General features: G+C 36.8%; 1 protein-coding gene and 1 long non-coding RNA gene across 24 annotated transcripts in view; both read left to right on the top strand.

The window, feature by feature from the left end:
* The window catches only part of LOC101883723 (uncharacterized), a 321,837-nt gene that overhangs the window by 128,221 nt on the left and 170,305 nt on the right, over positions 1-23,311 (top strand). The window lies entirely within an intron of this gene.
* On the top strand, positions 3,501-4,068 carry LOC147843822 (uncharacterized). Its single transcript, XR_015490955.1, has 2 exons — positions 3,501-3,730; positions 3,860-4,068. It is a non-coding gene; the product is annotated as an uncharacterized LOC147843822 (long non-coding RNA).

Genomic DNA, 23,311 nt, shown 5'->3' with positions numbered 1-23,311 from the left:
CCCTATGCCCTATTCATTTAGAACATTCTAATATTCAAAGTTGGAAGTAATCAAAATAAAAAAGCTTTAAGGTCATCTCTCCTAGGTGTAATTTGCTATCAAACTATTTTTACAGTTTAGTTTTAGCGATCTTCATGTTCACAATTGTGCTCCCTTCGCAGTGCACTTTGAAAACAGTGATGTCATTTTGAACACAGCCTCATGGCGAAAGCTATAGGTGACCTATTATTTAAAAGCAGAATTTTTGTTCTGTCTCCAAAGCTTGTGAAAACAAAAAGCATACAGTAATGCTTTTAATTTAGAGTGGGTTATTTATTAAGTATCTGTACTGTATATGACGTGGGCCTGCTGGTTAGAACTTTCTGCTGTGGTTAACATGTCAAATTGTAAAAGTAGACTTTAAAAAAATAAATAAAAATAAATAAACAATATCCTACTTAATAATAATAATAATAATAACGACAGTAATAATAATAATCATCATCATCATCATCTTTAATATTGTTAATAAAGTGGGATTATAATAAAAATAAATAGTACATTTCTTTTTAAAATAAATCACCTCATTATTTATTTATTTATATGATTTATATATGATATTAGAATACGTGTTAGCTTTGGTAAGTGATATGTATTAGAACAGAATATGTAATGTTCAACTTCTCAATAATATTAGTAAAGCAAACACAGGCCCTATATGTGCCATTTACACACAGTTCAATCAATATGGAAAGCGAATGCATGTTTTTACCAAATCTAATATTGTATATTATTTTAATTGCACGTGCATGTAAAACAATTTAATTTGCACAAAGAAATGATGGGGTTCTTCCCTAAACAAGTAGTTACTCCACCCTTGTTTAGAGCATCATTATGGGCGTTTTCTGTTATAAGTAATGTGGTTCTAGGTATGGATCTGCTACAGAGAAACTTTGGGTTTTAAGAAACAATCATCAATTCATCATTTTTTCCCCCAAATAATGCATGGTACTATGATAGTTCAGCCGCAAGTCTCACCTAGTCCAAAGGTCTCACAGCTTGGCAGGTCTGCCTTGCCTTCGGAAAGCATGTGCTCTCATCAATAATTAGGAAGTAGGATAGGATAGGAAACTCCGCTATGAATAATAATAAGAAACCGTCATCTCTTCACTAGCAGATTCTCGCTATACGTCACCGATTTTGATCCTCCCTCAAAAGTTATTTTAAATCCGGAAGATGAAATTAGCTGACAAAAGCTCAAAGTTATCCATTTTTTCACAATTAAAGCTGGCAACATTGTCTTAACTGATGCTCAACATGCACAGATCTGTTAAAATCTCAAAAGAAGTACTCCAGGGTGTCTCGAACCTTCAACAGCTCTAAGTTAAAAGAAAAATATTTAGATTTTTTCAAGTAAAATCAACTTGCAATGGGTTTACTCATTTTTGCTGTTTACGGTGCTGAACTCAAGGATTTATCTGCTCCCGGTGTGTTTTTTAGCACTTCATTTAGTTTGTTTTCTCCTTGAACATCTCTTGTCCGTTCCAGAAGCTGGTTTCTCTGTGTGTGTGTGTGTGTGTGTGTGTGTGTGTGTGTGTGTGTGTGTGTGTGTGTGTGTGTGTGTGTGTGTGTGTGTGTGTGTGTGTGTGTGTGTGTGTGTGTGTGTGTGTGTGTGTGTGTGTGTGTGTGTGTGTGTGTGTGTGTGTGTGTGTGTGTGTGTGTGTGAGTGAGTGAGTGAGTGAGTGAGTGAGTGAGTGAGTGAGTGAGTGAGTGAGTGTGAGAGAGAGAGCGATAAACAGGCCTGCGTTTGACACTCTCTCCCTCCCACCCACTAAACATGACTCAGTGTGCCAGAGTCTAGATCTCAGCAAGACACCAGCTCAAAGTTAACATTTGAAAGTTAACACCTGCATATTAGGAAGCGTCTTCCGGAAAACGGGCCGAGGTGTATTTTAATGTCTGCTCAGCCAGCTTACGGTGCAGCGGCTCACTAACCAGCTTGCATTTGAGGATTTAGGATGTTGTTATAAACATGCTGTCGTGTTTACTGTATTTCCATCAGCTGTTGCAGAAATCCAGCTACTTTCATTCCACATCCAGTCTGTCATTTAGTTTAAATCCTTCTGTTTATTATTAGGATTTCTGTTAATTGTTGTATGAGTCGTTGTCTGTTCAAATGATGTCACTGATGATGCGCGAAATTCAGATTGAGGGCAGGAAGCGATTTTTCTACATAGGAATCGCTATCAGAGCATCAAAATGTTTGTTTTATGTTGTTTAGAATTGTTTTAATCAGCTCAATTGAGACATGCCGGACAGCTTTTGTAGACTTTCAAAATGTTTTGCTCATAAAGGGGGAAAGTTCAAGATGTGTAAGCTCCAGACAGTCAGTCCAACGACGGTGTCTACTGGTGGACGAAGGTTCACTGCATGTTCGGTCTTTCCAGTGCACCAAATTTTACTCATATCTGACTCCAATTTTAGTATGTGATGGTTTAGAATATTACTATACAGTTGAAGTCAGAATTATTAGCCCCCTTTGATTTTTTTTTTTCTTTTTTAAATATTTCCTAAATGATGTTTAACAGAGCAAAGACATTTTTACAGTATGTCTGATAATATGTTTTCTTCTGGAGAAAGTCTTATTTGTTTTATTTAGGCTAAAATAAAAGCATCAGTCATTCATTCTTTTGTCATCCATCCATCCATCTTTGTCTATTGTCATTCTATCATTTATTCTTTTTGTTTTCTATCTATCTATGTGTGGCCGATTCATTTAAGAGATTTATTTATTTATTTATTTGTTTGTTTTTTATATGCAAGTAATAGTTAACTTCAGCAAAACTTGCATCTAATGTTTTGTTTTATTCACTTTAAGAGTTCCTATGTTTGTTGTAGGTGGGGCTATAAATAGTGTAACACCGGGTGCTTCCCTCTGTGTGCCCGCGCTCAGTCGCGTGGTGCACGCAGATGGTGAAGCAGAGGTAATTTTCGCTCTCCTCTAATCCTACAATTATTATCCCTTTGCAGTCACAATCATTATATTTTGACACTAAAATGCTGTTTAGGGTTTCTGTTGTAATGTGTATTGTTGTGATGAGTATATTTTACTTTAAATGGTGTGTTTATTGTGATTTTAGAGTTTTCATTTGCACGTGTATTTTTCATGTAGGATTGAGAGGGTTTCCGGTGTTAAACTATACTGACTGTGCCTCACTGTTTTGTTAAGGTATGTTGTTTTGGTTATTGGCTTGTTATTTTAAGGATTCAAATATGTAAATCAGTTTAAATTACAGTAATGGTGTCATTTAATTGTGTCGTGGCAGATTTTCAACTAATAATTCAATTAATGCAAACAAAAAGGGTTTTATTTTATCAGTAATCAAAAAAAAATTATGCAATTTACAATTAACAGTTATTTAATGTTACATATTTATATTATGCAATTTATGTGATTTTGTTTTTATTGGCATTTTAAATGTTTAAAATAGGAAAATACATTTTTCTCTGTGTGCCTGCCCAGTCGCGTGGTGCACGCAGATGGTGAAGCAGAGGATTGAGAGGGTTTCCGGTGTTAAACTATACTGACTGTGCCTCACTGTTTTGTTAAGGGAATAAATCAGTGTTTCTCCACCTCATCTGTGTGTGTGACCGTGTTTGAGAGGGAAGTCCATTTGAAGTCTGCTACATATGCATCTATCCATCCATGTGTCCATCCATCCACCCGTCCATCCTTCTATTTTTGTACAATGTCAGTCCACCACATTTTTGTCGCATGTAGTTGCAGCTACCACTGCAAGTATATTTCAAACCTGTGGGAAGCACTGCACACTGAGGTGATCTCGTGAGGAAATGTAACTATTTTACATTTCTTTTTCAGTTCAGTGGCTATTTCGTACGAGTTCAGCCATATGAAAATGTACCATTTGAAAAAGGAGACGTGGTACACAACTACAACACCTCCCCGCCTCTCCATTTTTGGAACAGTCCAGCGTACTTGAGAACAGATTTTGCTCCATGTGGCCCCTGAGCTATGAAAATGTACCATTTGAAAAAGGAGGCGTGGTACCTGAAGTTATATGTCTATTGTTTTGATTATGTCTATTTCTGAGGGAATGAGAGCATTGTACCAGTCACACCGAGACATTTCAAATGATATCAAACATGACAGATAAAGTCACTTGGATTAATATAGAACATTCATACATTGAAGTGACCAATCTGTGTGAGTACAGTATGTAGAGAGGGTGAGTGAGGAGCGGGGTTGCAGGGATGCTTCAAATGTAAATGAAGGAAAGGAGAAGTGCTGGTTTTCCCGCATTCCCACCTGGTGGGTTGTGGAGCCGATTGTCTCTGTATTTCCAGCTCATATTTCAGTTGTCAAAGACATCAAAGTATTTGTGGTATCTCGAATCTTACACATGCAATAAAGATTTTTTTCAGTACATCCATACAGTATGCACACACTTTTCTTTTAAATGCGATAATTAGTTTGACAGCACCAATAAAGATTAAATACAGGCCTAACTATGTGTATAATTATGTTAATGTCTTATAAAAATACAAATAAAAATACAAACACCACCACACTTATACAAAATCCAGGAGAACGTAAATAATAACCAATCTAATATTGAGATTTGTCTAGTGTCCACAGTCTGTCTGTAAATATGATATTATATAAAGTGCATCTCTCCGCTCCGCTTCCACCGCCTGTGATAACAGAAGAGCCCTTTAATCTGTTTGGTGAAATGGTTTGCTCTATTGATCCAGAGTCGGGATGAATAGATCCAGGCTTGATTCATTGCCACCAGGCCCTGTTTGCACTTCCTAAATGGTGTTTATTTTGCGGCTGTCATGCGCTGTAACTGCAGGTTTACATAAGAGGAGCCAAGGAGTATGAAGTCAATTACCCTGCACACCACATCCACTTTACAACACCGAGGTTATTTATCTGGAAAGTGACTCCTTTAAGTCAGAAACGAGTTCAGACAGAGTTCTAAAACATATGAAAGAGAAAAAAAATCTGTTCGTCCATTTTTTTGTCTATTGTCCTTTTACCCTTCATTCTTTTTGTCATCCATCCATTCATCCATCCATCCATCCATCTATTTTTGTGTAATGTTATTGGACCATTCGTTATTTTCATCCATCCATCCATCCATCCATCCATCCATCCATCCATCCATCCATCCATCCATCCATCCATCCATCCATCCATCCATCCATCCATCCATCCATTCATTCATTCATTCATTCATCCATCTGTGTCTATTGTCATTCTACCATTCATTCTTTTAGCTGTCTATCCATCCATCCATTTTTTTATTTAATGTCATTTTAACATTTGTTCTTTTTGTCATCCATCCCTCTATCTATCTATCTATCTATCTATCTATCTATCTATCTATCTATCTATCTATCTATCTATCTATCTATCTATCTATCTATCTATCTATCTATCTGTATTCTACCATTCATTCTTTTTGACATCCATCCATCTATCCATCCATCCATCCATCCATCTGTCTATTCATCCATCCATCCATCCATCCATCCATCTATCCATCCATCTGTCTATCCATCCATCTATATTCTACCAATTATTCTTTTTGTCATGATGGTTCCATTCATCCATCCTCTACAATTCGTTCTTTGTCATTCATCCTTCCGTCCATCCGTCCATTTGTCCCTCTTTCTGTCTGTCTGTCCATTTGTTATTTTGTCATACATCTTTCTATCCATCCATAATATACCATTCATTCTTTTTGTCAACCATCCATCCATCCATGCATATTATAGCATTCATTATTTTTGTCATCCATCTAACCATTCATACATCTATCAATCCATCCATCCATATTCTACCGTTCATTCTTTTTGGCATCCATTCATCTGCCTGTCTGTCTGTCTGTCTGTCTGTCTAACACCGAGGTTATTTATCTGGAAAGTGACTCCTTTAAGTCAGAAACGAGTTCAGACAGAGTTCTAAAACATATGAAAGAGAAAAGAAAATCTGTTCATCCATTTTTTTTGTCTATTGTCCTTTTACCCTTCATTCTTTTTGTCATCCATCCATCCATCCATCCTTCCATCCATCCATCTATTTTTTGTGTAATGTTATTGTACCATTCGTTCTTTTCATCCATCCATTCATTCATCTATCTGTGTCTATTGTCATTCTACCATTCATTCTTTTAGCTGTCTATCTATTAGGGATGTAACGGTATCAGAATTTCACGGTACGGTAATACCTCGGTATGAATGTCACGGTACGGTATTTATTGAATCATTTACAGGAAAAAAAAAACTTTTGAAAATACTCCAAAAAAGTGCCAAAAGTGTCAATGACATACAAATTAGCCATCTATCTGTTAGCTTTGAAACAGGAACTTCAATTTTAATAACAAAAAAATATTAAACCATGTAAAAAAAATAAAGTTTCAATTTAGTATTGTTGAAAACTCATCACATTTAACATTTAATCACTCACTTAGATAGAGATGGGTTTAAAGAAAAATTATCATATAATTATAATCTGGTAAAAGCTGGTATCTCTGGGTTATTTACAATGTCCCCTGCAACAGAAAAAACCCCTCTCATTTGGGACTGAGGTTTCTGGGACAAGAGAGATATGACTTGGCCCATGTTGACAGCAGTGGGGTAACGTTGTGCATTGTCTTTCCCCCACTTGAGAAGACAAACCATGAGTGAGATAGAGGTCTCTTTGCGGTACAAGTCAATGTCTGCATCAATCTGAACAGTGTGCTGTGTTTCTGCAGTCCCCATGACTGTTATTAGTCGTATTCCCCAACTTGCAGGCACGTGCACACATAGGGCTCAACCTGTGCAGTGCACATGCCCTTTTTAGTCTTGGATAGAAAATGCCCTTCCAAAACGATCAAAAGTGCCCCCGCGACGCGACACAACCTCCGTCCAGTCCAGCCCTTCAGTAGGCGCCCGACAACACCTCTCTTGAGTATGCGCGCTCAACCCCGCCTCGGCGCTTTACAATACGCGCGCCACAACAGCTGATCAGAACGCGCGCGACAGCACCGCTATTCAGCACGCGCGCGGCGACAACACTGCTTTAGGTTCGATCATTTCCATCTTTTTTTCATCTCCGCTACTAGCAGCACACTCCATTTCCGCATTACTGGATCTGTAGCGACAACAGACCGCAAAGGATTATGGCCACGCCGGGGCTGATGGGAAATGAAGTTTCAGCTACCTCCCGTTCGCTTCATTCGCCTGAGCAAATTTTCTCTGAAGACCTATAGTTTTACCGAGTCATGCGACTTCGGTAATATCGAAAAAATTTAATATTGCGGTATGACGGTATTTACAATACCGTTACATCCCTACTATCTATCCATCCATCCATTTTTTTTATTTAATGTAATTTTAACATTTGTTCTTTTTGTCATCCATCCCACTATCTATCTATCTATCTATCTATCTATCTATCTATCTATCTATCTATCTATCTATCTATCTATCTATCTATCTATCTATCTATCTACAGTATCTATCTATCTATCTGTATTCTACCAGTCATTCTTTTTGACATCCATCCATCCGTCCATCCGTCCTTCCGTCCGTCCATCCATCCATCCATCCATCCATCCATCCATCCATCTATCCATCCATCTGTCTATCCATCCATCTATATTCTACCAATTATTCTTTTTGTCATGATGGATCCATTCATCCATCCTCTACAATTCGTTCTTTGTCATTCATCCTTCCGTCCGTCCGTCCATTTGTCCCTCTTTCTGTCTGTCTGTCCATTTGTTATTTTGTCATACATCTTTCTATCCATCCATAATATACCATTCATTCTTTTTGTCAACCATCCATCCATCCATTCATATTATAGCATTCATTATTTTTGTCATCCATCCAACCATTCATACATCTATCTATCCATCCATCCATATTCTATTGTTCATTCTTTTTGGCATCCATTCATCTGTCTGTCTGTCTAACACAGAGGTTATTTATCTGGTAGGTGACTTTAAGTCAGAAATGTGTTCAGGCAGGGTTGTGAAAAATGAAAGAGAAAGAAAAAAGCATATGAATATATCTTCTGAGGATTGCCTTAGATACTGTAAATGTGATGTAGGTGATACATACTGAATATCTTATGAACTTAAAGTAACTATTTATTGTTAAAAAAAAACACTATTACAATACAAATTGTGACGTATTGTTATCTTTGTTTTCTTTTTTTTCTTTCTTTTTTACATTTGGGAAGAAATAATATAATAAAAAAAAGTATGGGAAAGAGATAAATGGAAATACAAGTGTACAGAAAATATACCTACAATCAACTGAATGCAGTCATTTAAAAACAAAGTCATTGTTTTGAATTAAAATTATGGTTGTATTACTTTTTTTTTTTTTAGCAATTGGCCACACTATTTTAACTGGGTGTTCATAAGTGTGTCATGACACTTTAATAGTCATATAGACACTTTTTTGAGTTGGTTTTAAACCACCGCAGTTGTCGTCATCTTTTCATTCACTCTCTGTCTAAAACTAACCTGATGTCAGAAAACTGAACCACACAAAATGATTGACAGTCGCAGAATGTTTCTGATTAGCTAGAATATAAAGGCCATGCCCACAGAACGTTTGATTTGACATTTCTGAAATGTTTCTGATTGGCTAGAATGTAAAGGCCATGCCCCCAGATTGTTTGATCGACAGACATGGAAAGTTTCTGATTGGCTAGAATATAATGGCCATGCATCTTTTGATTGACAGGTACTGAATGATTGACAGACACTGAATATTTCTGATTGGTCTGTAAGGTTGTGGGGATGTTTTATATGTTCAGTTTGATTCAAGTTTGATTGTTCGAAACATATTTGACCAATTAAATAGATTTTTGTAATTTTTATTAGCTTTTTTTTTTAGCACTGCCTGTGGAAAAAATTAATAAAATTCATTATTTGTTTACAGCAGTCAAAGAAACATCGCTGCACATTCAGAAATGCATTTATTTGATTTTAGAATGATTTTAATGTATTGTTAGTATTAGTTTGTTTTAAAAATGTGACCCTGGTGCACAAAACCATCTTATTTTGCATGGGAATATTTTAAGTACACTGTATAGGTCAAAATTATATTTTATAATAAAAACCTAAATAAGTAAAATTCTTACTGTAAATATATCATTTTGGATTAGTAATGTGCATTACTAAGAGCTTAATATGATAATGTTTAAATTTTTTGTTAATGTGATTTTTGTATATGTTAATAGTGGTATCTTGGCTAAATATTGTTCTCTCATAACAAACCATAATCAAATGAAAGCTATATATATATATATATATATATATATATATATATATATATATATATATATATATATATATATATATATATATATATATATACATTCACAGCGCTCTGTGGCACCTTGCAATTACACTCAAAAATTACTTGTTCAAGGCATGCATGAGGCACACACACATTTAAAAAGTAACTGATCCACAGTTGACGCGGGATGCGATTACAACATCATAAGACTAGAGTAGATTTAGTTGATTAAAACCTTATGAAATTTAGTCGACTAAAACTAGACTAAATCTAAAATGATTCAGAAGACTGAAACTAGACTAAAACTAAAGAGATTCAGAAGACTGAAACTAGACTAAAACTATAATGATTCAGAAGACTGAAACTAGCCTAAAACTATAATGATTCAGAAGACTAAAACTAGACTAAAACTAAAATGATTCAGAAGACTAAAACTAGACTAAAACTGAAACGATTCAGAAGACTGAAATATGACTAAAACTAAGATGATTCAAAAGACTAAAACTAAACTAAAACTAAAATGATTCAGAAGACTAAAACTAGAATAAAACTAAAATGATTCAGAAGGCTAAAACTAGAATAAAACTAAAATGATTCAGAAGACTGAAATTAGACTAAAACTAAAACGATTCAGAAGACTGAAATTAGACTAAAACTATAATGATTCAGAAGACTAAAACTAGACTAAAACTAAAATGATTCAGAAGACTAAAACTAGAATAAAACTAAAATGATCCAGAAGACTGAAACTAGACTAAAACTATAATGATTCAGAAGACTGAAATTAGACTAAAACTATAATGATTCAGAAGACTAAAACTAGACTAAAACTGAAACGATTCAGAAGAATGAAATATGACTAAAACTAAGATGATTCAAAAGACTAAAACTAAACTAAAACTAAAATGATTCAGAAGACTAAAACTAGACTAAAACTAAAAGGATTGAGAAGACTAAAACTAGACTAAAACTTAAATGATTCAGAAGACTAAAACTAGACTAAAACTAAAATTATTCAAAAGACTAAAACTAAACTAAAGTTAAAATTTTCTGAAGACTACAACTACACTAAAACTAAAATGATTCAGAAGACTGAAATATGACTAAAACTAAGATGATTCAAAAGACTAAAACTAGACTAAAACTAAAATGGTCCAGAAGACTAAAACTATAATAAAACTAAAATGGTCCAGAAGACTAAAACTAGAATAAAACTAAAATGATTCAGAAGACTAAAACTAGACTAAAACTAAAACGATTCAGAAGACTAAAATTAGACTAAAACTAAAATGATTCAGAAGACTAAAACTAGACTAAAACTAAAATGATTCAGAAGACTAAAACTAGACTAAAACTAAAAGGATTGAGAAGACTAAAACTAGACTAAAACTAAAAGGATTGAGAAGACTAAAACTAGACTAAAACTAAAATGATTCAGAAGACTAAAACTAGACTAAAACTAAAATGATCCAGAAGACTAAAACTAGACTAAAACTAAAATGATTCAGAAGACTGAAATATGACTAAAACTAAAATGGAATTTTAGTCAAAAGACTAAAACTAAATCAAAATTTGCTGTCAAAATGAACACTGGTTCAATTTTCTAAAAATTGTAAATTCAAGTATCCTAAACAATTTGTGTTGGGAGAACATGAAGTAATTGTTTAGTTTAGTTTAGTTCTTGCAATGTAAGCTCCCAAATAACTTACTCTTGAAATTGTTATGCGATTAAACAAAGTGGACAAACCGTGAGCTTTGCAATGTCTGTGAGAACTAATCCGTCTGTGCTCTATAAATCAAACAGAGAAAAAAAAATCCATCATTTGTTTACAGCCGTCAATGGCACCTTGCAGCGCATTCACGAATGCATAATGCAAGGTTAAACGTCCAAACAAAATCACTCCGGAGACATATGTTTATCCAACAGTTAGTGCGGTTTAGGGGGCAAACAAACACACAGTGACGCTCCCGCTGTGGCGTTGAAGACACCGTAATTAATCACACGTGCCCCAAAGACACCCGTTTAGTGCTCGCTTCTTCCTGCCACTAAGAAACTGCCATCCATTTTATTTAGTTGGTTGTCTTCCGAATCGCATCGCCGAAGGATTTCATTACACTGCTTTTGGTGGCAAAAAACAGAGAGTAAAGTACATTAACAGTCACTTGATTACACCGAGATTACGCTCTGCGGTCAATAACCATTGTGCCCTGCAGCAATGCGTTTACTTCCAAAGGGACGCTCTCTGCAATTAGTGTGCTGTACACTGCTTTCAGTAAAACGCAGCTGATAAATGGACAATAACTCAAAATCTTTACCACGTTAAAGGTGATACACTAGCTTGAGAGTCTCTTGGCTTTTCATTAGTGTGGCTTTGGATATTTGACGCTGTATGAAGTGGATATTTTGTTAGTGTTACGGAGGCCAGCTAGTAGGAGCTGTGCAGGTAAACCTCACTCCTCTGACCTCTAAACGTGCTCTAACGACAGATGCTAGAGGCTATGGTCTTTAACCTCCTTGGTAGAGCAACCGACTCCCATGCGGAAGATCGCAGGTTCGACACCAGCTCGGAGCGGGTTGGGTGGCGTAGGACTGGTGGGGTTACATTGGTGCCGTGACCCGGATGGGAGTGAAATTTAGGGGGGTGAGTGTAACGGAGGTCAGCTAGTAAGTGCTGTGCAGGTAAACCTCACTCCTCTGACCTCTAAAGATGCTCTTGCGACAGACGCTAGAGGCCTCCTTGGTAGAGCAACCGACTCCCATGCAGAAGATCGGTGGTTCGATACCAGCTCGGAGCCGGTTGGGTGGCGTAGGATCCTGCGAGGTTACATTAGTATGGCTTTTTTTTATATCGTAATGCATTTTATTTTGTTGATTGTCAAAAAAAATAAATAAAAATGCATGGAAGTTGTGGACTTACAGTAAGGTAAACTTAAAAAGTAAACAACTTCTTGTGTGCGCATTTAATTAAAAGTTGCTGTGAAATTAAAATTATGTTTTGGCTTGGAATATTTGACGCTTTATGAGGTGTATTTTATTTATTTATTTATTTTGTTAATTTAGCTTTTGTGTGTGTGTGTGTGTGTTTTTTTATGTCGTGATGCAGTTTTCCCAAACAATCTCATCAGAGTAAGCCTTTGGATATTGATTCACTGATTTAAATGATTCAGTCAAAATCATTTGCTAAAAAAATCATTGATTGAAATTAACTTGTAAGTGCGAATGCTTCAGTTGAAGAATCACCGATTCAAATGATCCTGCAGTAAACAGTCTGTATAAAATAAGCCTGAATTAACCTATGCAAAGAAGTAGTCATTAAACTAATTATTTAACAAGAGATGATACTGCAGTAAAATATTTGTAGTGTTTTAATAAGCATGATGTGTTCAAGATAGAGAGGGTTAAAAAGTGAATTGTTTGTTTTGAAATTTGTAAGACAGAATTTGTCCAATAATAAACCTGAAACACACGTGGTTGTTGTCATGCGGTGAACTCGGCCTATCGTCTAATATCGGTGTTGTCATCGCAGCTCCTGCAGTCACTCTTCCGATGTTGCACCGGCTGAGTCCACCTTCTGATCTCCGAGCACTGTCGTGGTACTTTGATGCCACATGTGACAGTTATGTGGTGTCCGCGCATCATCAATCTGGACAAAATTTCTAAACAGCGTGCGCGGCTTTCAAGTGCTGCATGAAGTTGAATGTAACTATTAATTGTAACAAACCTGTCAGAGCAATTCTTCGGTTAAAGATTCACTGATATAAATGAACTGCTCTCCATCTAATGACTAAACAGCACTGATAAAAGTTGCACGTTGTACATTTTAAATTGGATTAAGATTAAGTTTCAGCAAATGTTCAATATCAAATGACTTGGATTGGATCCGGGCCAAAAACAAACTTGTACACAGCGCGGATATCAGAAGAGAATTTGCTTTGAGGAAGAAAACATTCGGGTTGCAGTGTGTGGAAATGTGGCACATCACAGTTGTTGTCGGATACAGAGAGAGTTTATACATTATTCAGCCTCAAAAACCTGCCAGCGTTTTATTTGCATTTCACCTTTTTTCCTCTCAGTGAGATTGACGTCGAAGTCATTCACACTGTAAATATCATATTGACACTATTCAGAAAGCAAGCAGGTTGACGTGTGCCGTCATGAAGCTGACAGAATAAAGTGAGGTGACGGACTGATACACAAACTCATCTGTTTACTTCAGAGTGCATTTCATTTCACTCTCACAAACGAGACTAAAAGAGCGAGTGAATAAAGGAGAGGAACTGACACAAGTCAGTGAGTGAGGATGATGTTATGACCATGCATTAGTACTTTTGTCACATGGGCTGCTGAATGTAAACAAGCGGCGTGTTGCTTAGGGCCTACTCACACTATGCTATCCGTACCGTGCCCAGGCCCGTTTCCCAGATCGTTTGAGAAGTGTGAGTACGCTGAATCGGTGGGGCTATCAGTCTTTTAGGGCAGCGCTATCGGTCAATTAAGGCAGGGCTATCAGACCTTTTAGGGTGAGGCTATAAGTCCTTTAGGGGTGGGGCTATTAGTCCAGTAGGGGCTGGGGCTGAAAGTCCTATAGGGGGCAGGGCTATTTATTTAGGGTGGGCTATCAATCATGTTGAGAGGATATCGGTGTGTGTAGTTTCTGCCCTACATGTACATTTGTTCATCAATCCATTTTTTAGCAGCACCCATCTTGCCCATTGATCAATGGTTGCAAAAGGACAAAACCACGCAATGTCCTACTGTTTTTTTGCTCATGTCAGGACTGTTTCAATTGGATGTCCATTAAGGGTGTCACGATCCTCCAAATCCTCGATTCGATTACATTTTCGATTCTAAAGTCACGATTCGATTTTCGATTATGAATAATTAATTAATAACGAATTAATTATTAGTAGCCTACCGTTTAAACTACCTGACCTGCATGGTCTTTGTTTTACCCATAAACAAATCATACAGTAAATGAATAAAGGCAAGATACACACATAATTACCACCTGTCAATCACTTTTTTCTGCGGGACTCGTGAATAGTGATCGGTAAAAAAGACGCACAACCAACAGAAACCAGCCAACAGTACCTGAGGTGTTCGCTAAAATGACTAAGTACTTGTGTAAAAGTAAAATATGGAAGCAGTCTACTGACCCGCTGACTGCCTTGACCCGCTGTCTCGAGCGCATGACAATGTGTGTGCGTCTGTGTCTGTGTGTGAATGAGTGTGTGTGGTCACGTGATGTGCGTTTTCAGCGGTAGTGAGGAAGGAGGGCTGCTCAGAAATGCTACACGCCAGTGTGGATGTGGATCGTTGTTCTAAAATGCCATTTAAAAACAAAGACATATTAGTGTAAACAGGGCCTGAGTGTGTAGTTTTCGCGAGCGGATTTGCAACGGGTGCGGGGCGGAGGATCGCGATGCGCCCATCGTCTATCATCCCAACCGTAATACGTACATAGCAGAGCTTGCAAACTGTGTTTTTTTTTGTCGACAAAACGAACGTTGTCAACATAACTAACTGGAAATCCAAAATGCTTACACACCGGCGACTTCATTGAAAGAGGAGAGGATTTAAGCTCTGTCGACGGGTCTCCTGCGTCTGCAGTTTAACAAGCACTTCAACAAGCCTGTTTTTTTCCCGCTTGGAAAGCCAAGCTAACGTGACATGGGGGCGTGGCAGCATTGACGATTCTATTTTTTGATTCGATAATCGAAGTTGAGCATAAATTTCGATCGAAAAATCGAAATCGTGACACCCCTAATGTCCATCACAACATGGGGAAAAAGGACAAACTGATCTTCTGTTTCATGCAAACTAATTTATTTGTAGGAATAAGCAAAAATACAAAGTATGGGTTTGAATGATCCATTTATCTTTTATTCCAAAAATCATTGGAATATTTATCAATATTTTTTGTAGATTTCCTACTGCAAATATATCAAAATTAAATTTCTGATTAGTAGCAATATATTGTTAAGAGCATACTTTCAATTAGATTTTCCTCAATATTATATATATATTTTTTTAACCCTAAGATTCTAGATGTTCATATAACTTTATTTCAGGCACATTTTGTAAGATCAGTTAATCTGCAAGCATATAACCCTGGACCACAAAACCACTCATAAGAGTCAGACTCATACATCATCTGAAAGCTGAATAAATAATCTTATATATATATATATATAAACCATACGTCAATAGAAAGATTATATATTCAGCTTTCAGATGATGTATGAGTCTGACCCTTATGAGTGGTTTTGTGGATCGGGGTCACATACTTACAGAATAACTGACCTAACAAAATACGATTTTCATAAACAGTTATAGAGTATTATGTTGCAGTTTTACACCCAGTTAGTGGCTCTAAATCATTCAGTCATTCAATTAGATCTATAAAAGTTGAAAGTGAATGAGGATTTTTTAAATGTTGGTTGCTGTGTGTATTTCAGTAGTTGAGTGACACTAAAAGCAGATTTCTGGCACTAAAAGCTCTGTTTTATCTTATCACTATGCAGACTGATTGTTTTACATATCACAGTTGAAATGAAATGTCTGGTAATGTGACATTAAAAGCATGTTCAGTTTACGCAAAATGGATAAATTGCATATTAAATGGGTTGCTGTGCATGTATAATCAATGTCTGGTCGATGTGTTGCTAAAAGCACTTTCTTTTCTATTCTGAAAGATTAACGTAAGTTTAGCACTAGAATGTTCAGAGTTTGGATGCTCTACATTGGTGTTACACTGCTGTCCGTCCCGTTCAACAGTCAGCTTGTTGACTGCATGTTTTTCAAACCTTTTTTTTTATTTATTTATTTTTTTTATTAAAATATGCAAAAAGGTACATAAATTGGGATCATACAAATACAAAAAAAAACATCCACAAAAAACAATAACAAAACAACAATAAAAAACAAAACAAAAACAATATAGTCAGGTACTGTTAGGTGTGTGTCTGTGTGTGTGTGTGTGTGTGTCCATGTAAAGGTAACTTGGTGGAAAGGTCAGATTACATACATTAGGAACAATATCAGCCAATAAATGAAGCAAGTATCGCAGATAGAAGTAAAACAGATAAAAAAAAAAGAAACCAGTCAGAGTTAGAGAGTAACATTAATGCTTAGTAATGTATGATAGTAATAATGACAGTAAAAAGAAAGAAAGGACAACAGTAATAATAAATGACAATGATAACAAATCACAAGTACTACACCAACTACTGCTACACAAAGTTACTTATATTACAACTACTACTGCTGCTACTACAGTCACAACCACGACTATTACTACTATAATGTTTACTAATACTGACACTACTAGAACAATGACTACCACTACTGATACTACTACAGCGTCTACTACAACTAATACAACAACTACTACTACTACTACTACTACCACTACCACAATCACTGCTACAACAACATCTACATCAACGACATTTACTACTGGTACTACTACACCAACAACGATTACTACTGCTACAATGACACTTTTACTACTTCTGCTACCACTATACCAACGACATCAACTACTACAGGAACTGCTACTTCAATAATCACAATTACGATCGATACTACTACAATGACTACTACTACAACACCAACAATGACTACTACTACTACTGCTACAACGACACCTTTACTACTTCTGCTACCACTATACCAACGACATCAACTACTACAGGAACTAATACTTCAATAATTACAATTACGATCGATACTACTACAACACCAACAATGACTACAATGCTTTTCAAACCTGACAGCTCATCTCCTCAGGGGCTCGGTTGAGTAGAGGAAAAATACGCTTGCCAAAACTCTCAGACGTTTCCATTTTTAAACCCCGTTGCCTCCCAGGTCGCCCCTAAAACTTTTTACTGTCATGTAAAGTCATGAGCTTCTGTTTTTAGAAACATAATGGGATGTTTTCTTTATCTTCATATGATAACGATCTGATTTGCATATAAATGAAATGGGTAGCATCGCAATTGTTTTTGTTTCCTCATTAATTTGTACACAATTCAATTCAATTCATCTTTATTTTCTATAGCGCTTTTACTTTGTAGATTGTGTCAAAGCAGCTGTAAGGGTCTATTTGTCCTATGATGGAACTAACAGTATGGGTGAAGGTTAAATGCGTGTAAGCCTTTTCTGCACATGTGAAAAGAAATATTTTTACTTGCTAAAATTGATTTCAATCTGTTTCCAACTCCGAATTTTAATCTGACTCCAATTTATAATAATTTAAATTTAGATTCATCCAATTCAAGCTGATCACCTTATAGGTTGTGATTAGGTCTAATCTAGATCGATTCACCTAATAAATCCTCATTTTCAGTTAATGGTTCAGCGTTTACCCAAAGTCGCTTAGAGTCAGTATGCTGGCCAGTTTCGTCTGCTCACGGATACATCCTCGCCAGTTCTGGGGTCTCATATATCAACGCTACATACGCACAAAAATTTTGCATACGCCAGATTTCACGCTCTCGTTTGGATTTACTTATGATGAAATGAACGTGGGAATGTGCGTAGGTCCATGCCGACTTCATGGCTGGCGTACGCACATTTCTTGTGTGTGTTTGTTTTATTTCCATTGGCAAGTCCTAGAGGATGTTGTGTTGAATTGCACTCTACAAAGTGTCTTTGAGCCGTGCAATGGCAGCTGTATGAGACGGGTTCATCCAGATGTCTAGCAGGTATAAAGGTTTCCATACTATGCAGTTGACCAGCCAAACATTAAAGCGCAATTTGCAGCGGTCGCCGTTTTTTCCAATGTAATCAGAGCGTTCTACTGCACACACATTGCTATAAAGACACTATCTGAAGATGAATTTGCATACGTGAATCAGAAACATTTCCATTCAATAAATCTGCAAATAAAATATGATGCACAGACTTATTAATGACTCCTACTTGTCTTTCACGTGATGAAGAGTAGGCAAAATCTGATATGTAGCGGGGGGAAAAAAGAATGAGTTCATCAGACGCTGGATTCCAACCAAGTTCATGCCATGCGTTTTACGAGCTACACTACTCACGCGGTTAAGGATATTACAAAATTTTTCACCTTTACATCGCACTATATCTTTTTTAATGCACTCAGTGCAATGTTCAGACCCAATTGTGTCATCAGCTAAACTCTCCCACTCTTTTTTTTCGTTTGTTTTTAAATTCTGGATAACAAATTTGCAAATAACACCGTTTTTCTCCGGTCTACCTCCGAAAGCAGCACCTCCAATTCACATTCTGTTCAAAGTTTCTCTTTTTGCTTGATTTTGCCTTTGCTTTTTCGCTGGGTTTTGCCAAAGTAGAGTCATTAGCATATTCATACGGGGGAGGAGGCAGGGAGGGGTTTTGTGCTCGTGCATGTTGCGCTCAGTTTCACGTTTATTCGGATGTACAAAGAGAATATGCGTGTGATTCGGCGTACGCAGTGTTTCATACATCTGAATTTTTTTACTGCGTACGCACATTTACAGCTTTGTGTGTACGCAAAGTCTTCGTACATGAGGCCCCTGGTTCTTAGATAGAGGATATAACTGTAAGCCAATTTCCTTTAAGCAATATTAGGCCGCCCCATGCTTGCTCATTAAAGAAAGTTTGATTTAGCCCCTAGGTGTCACGGTTTGGGGGTGGATGGAGAGGAGGCGAGGACCCAAATGCAGGAAATGAAGGTTTTATTAAGAAATAAAACAAAAACAAAACTCAAATCTCCCCATGTGGGGAAAAACACAACATTATCATACACTTAACTAGACAAGATCTGGACAAGATCGCGCACACAGAGACAGAAACAGGACCAGACATGGGTAGTGTCCGAGCTCTGCCACCAAAACAAGAATTTACAAGACCAGAGTGGCAGAACCCTGACACTAGGTTATATACTAAGTCAGTGATTGTTAGAAATCAACAGATCTCTAATGTTGTGCCTATGCTCCATCCATTGAGCCTGAATGTATGACTAATTCTGGTCGTAGGCTGCGGAAACATCAGCCTTTACAATCTACTAGATTTAAGTGATTTCAAGAGATATTAGTTAAGCAAGAATTTTACATTTGTTTGTCAGGCAAAGATATTCCATTCCAATTCACATTTTTAAACAAAATAATCCAATCAAGATTGTACAACATCAATTATTCAAATATACATTTAAGAGTTAGAGATAATTACCTGACCGTGTAGAGTTACATTGCAGTATATAAGCCTTGATTCAGAGCTCAGGGACTTACACACTGCAGCAGGGTATCCTGGCTATAGAATCCCACAGACACTTCTACATTTCCCTTAAATACTCAAATCACCACAAATTCAAGACAATAAAAGCTTCACCAAGACTCTTGCCTGGTCATGAGTTGATGTGAAGACCATTTTCACTAGAGTGGACCATCTGGCAAAGATCTTATCAAAGTCAAAACCTAAATTAACTGATATAAGAGAGATAGTAAAATATTACAGTGAAACTAAGACCACTTTACCAATCACACAGAGACATTTAAAATGACACCAAACATGAATATAGAGCCACAAGAGACACCCTATTAAAAACTTGGACATTCTGTGGTGGAGAAGGTAAAGTCCAGGGCAAAGAGGGGGGCTCAGGATGCATAATTGAGACAACCTGAACAACTGGTTTCCTAGCTGATCTTCTTCTCAGATTGGAAAGCTTATTGTTTTAGTGCCTGGCCATTCTCGTGGTCTTGTCTCATGTGGAGATCCATAACAAATATTATGGGTTTGATATTATGGAGCGATATAGCCATCCTTACACAGCTAGCATAGAAGTTCTAGTAAATTGAAACTGTGTCAGTCCAGTTTTCAGAGTTGAAGTTTGGTTTAGTTCAGTTCAGTGTGGCTTAATTGTCACTGCTGAGAGTCCAAACACTGAAGAGCAAATCCCACAAGTCCCAGACTAAGCAAGCCAGTGGCGAAGAACAACATTTTTACCAATTGATGAAAGTGAAGGGGAAACACCTTGAGAGAAATCAGGCTCAGTTGGGCATGACCATTTCTCCTCTGGCCAAACTTCTTGTGCCACACAATCGATTTGTGTTGGGACAACATTAAGGAATTAAGTTATAAGTATAAGCACAAGTAAAACAGTGACACACATTCAGTATTAATCCACACAGCGGCAAATGCTGAACTATTTTGAAACTTGACCGCTGCACGTGTAGCTGATGGTGGCCATAGTAACGACAAACGACAGTAAAACGCGAGCTCACAAATGCATTTAAATCCGTAAACAAAGCAGCACGCGTCAGGTTTTCAACGAGGTTATAGATGCGATCTGAGAATATAAAAAGTTAACCAGATACAGTACAAGCGGCATGAAGCGGTTACAAGTAACAAAACACAATTAAGTACATAATTTGCAGGCTAGAGAAAAGGAGGCAACCATTTTAATCTTACTTAAGTTACTTACACTTGTGAAATAGAGGAAGAAACTGATCCATGAACTGCATACTGTAAAGTTCCTGTCTAGCTCTGACAAAGTCCCATACATCAATAGTCTTTTCTGATCGTCCCTTTAAGGGCCAACGAAACCCCTGTTGTAAGCGTGTAGATTCCTGAAGCACACGTCAGAAAAATGACAGGAACACAGCACAAGGCTGGGGCTGTAATGCTGAGGTATTTTTTTGCAAAAATAAACTTCAACCACTTTCTCTTCACAGTCTCATCTTTGGATAGTTATAACACTAACTTTCCCTCAGACATGATTAATCCAGGATCTGCTACAGTGATTGTCTTCCTCTTTTTCTTTCTACAGTGTTTGTGAACAGGGTTTAAATTTTCCCGGGTCTGCACCTGCAACAAATGGGCAAGGCTTGAGTTCTGTATCGACATCACGCTGACACGGCTAAAGATTCGTTACCAAAACTATTCATTTAAACCACTCTGAGTCGACTCTTTCATAGATCAATAAATAGATTTAAACAAGGCACACTTTTCAGATTTAAGCATTGGCTGGATATTTCACTTCACTTAGAGCTGTGTTACAAACTGTATGGTAGGTCATTTTCAAAAACCCATGATAGGAGCTCTTTAGGGTGTTCTCGGTCTGAAGACCTGTGATAATCATGTAATTTTGTTTTTGATTGTCAGCATGATGTAGGCTTATAGTTATAATAATATTTATACAATATAATAATATTTATACAGGATCAAACTAGTGTGCAACCCAAGTAAAATTGATACTAAAATTGTTTTAAATTAGTTTTTTTGATTTAGTGGCTAATTCGTATGAATTTGTACAATCTAATTCGTACAATTTAGTACGACTTGTTCATCCCCCAATGACGGTTGGGTTTAGGGGTGGGGTTAGGTGCCACGCCTCATTTTTAAAATCGTACAATTTCGTATGACTGAACTCGTACGAATTTATACGAATTAGCCACTAAACTGACAGAACATAAAATACTTATGTTTTCTCGTGAGATCAGGCTAAAAAATCAGTGGATACTATTGATGCATTTATTGGGTAAAATTGAGTAAACCCATACCAACACGGGGTGAACATGCAAATTCCACACAGAAATGCCAACCTGTCCTAGCTAGGACTTGAACCAGCGACCTTTATGTGATAAAGCAAAAAAAATAATAAATAAAATGGTGGGAAATGACAACTCTGTTACTGGTTTAAATAGTAGAACATTAAGGTCATGTCCACACTAATAAGTTTTTTGTTTAAAACTCATGTTTTTCTCTCAGTTTAGCCTTTCGTCCGCACCGAGACAGCTATTTTTTTTATCAAACAATAACGATCTGATTTGCGTATAAATGAGACTGGTAGCATTGCATATTTACAAGATTGCCTTGATCCTGCACTTATAAAATGCTTGGATCGGCATCTTTCTTCACGGATGGCCCCTTACGCCCCATATTTATAAACTGTCAGCTTCAAAGCGTGCCTGAAACTCTGCAAAGCTTGTGTTGTGCTCTGCGAGCTTGCCCAGGAGAGATTCACTGTTGCATTTCAAACAGCACAGAAAACTGTCAACCGAGTGTTTTCCTCCAAAGACTTAATTGCTTCATTTTAGGCAAACTTTGCAAAGCGTAGCTTTTGTTCTTAGTGTGAAAACGCTGGAAGCATGCACAAATTAACATGTGTGGGGAAAAAGAAGAAGCACAATGCGCTCGAAAAAGACAAATGTTCTAAATTGTAATTGCGAGCAGAACAATTATTTTGCTTGTTATATAAATAAATGCATTAGAAATAAATCGTCACGCATTAAGGTTATGCATATTTCATGATGTCAAAAAAAAAAAAGCTTGAGAAAATCAATAATTTATCACTGGTACTTAAACAAGACTCAGGATTTTTAAAAAATGTGACAAAAATCCTGACAATCCCGGACGAGCCCCCAATTATGTTATGATCCCTTCTTAAGACTAATTTTAAGAAGACAAGAAACAAGAACCCTGATGGTCCTGGATGAGTAAACAATTATGTTACAGTCCCTACTTAAACAAAACTCACGGTTTTAAGATAATGTAACAAAAAGCTGAACAAGCACCCAATTATGTTATGGTCCCTACTTAAACAAGACTTGTGATTTTAAGAAAATGTTACAAAAAAATTTACGATCCTGGACGAGCCTCCAATTATGTTACAGACCCTACTTAAGACTTGTGATTTTAAGAAAATGTTACAATAAACTTAATGATCCTGGACGAGCCCCTAATTATGTTACGAACCCTACTAAAGACTTGTGATTTTAAGAAAATGTTACAAAAAAACATGCAATCCAGGATGAGTTCCCAATTATGTTACAGCCCCTACTTAAACAAGACTCGTGATTTTAAGATAATGTAACAAAAAGCTGGGCTAGCACCCAATTATGTTACTATCCCTACTTAAATAAGACTTGTGATTTTAAGGAAATATTACAAAACAAACGTGCAATCCCGGATGAGCCACTAATTATGTTATGATCCCTACTTAAACAAGACGTGTGATCTTAAGTAACAAAAAGTCTGATGATTCCAGATAAG

Source organism: Danio rerio, chromosome 5, assembly GCF_052040795.2.
Source record: "Danio rerio strain M-AB ecotype USA chromosome 5, GRCz13ab, whole genome shotgun sequence".
In the NCBI taxonomy this organism is placed as follows: domain Eukaryota; kingdom Metazoa; phylum Chordata; class Actinopteri; order Cypriniformes; family Danionidae; genus Danio; species Danio rerio.
Note: the sequence above shows the minus strand (reverse complement) of the source record. Positions and strands in the feature narration are given on the sequence as shown.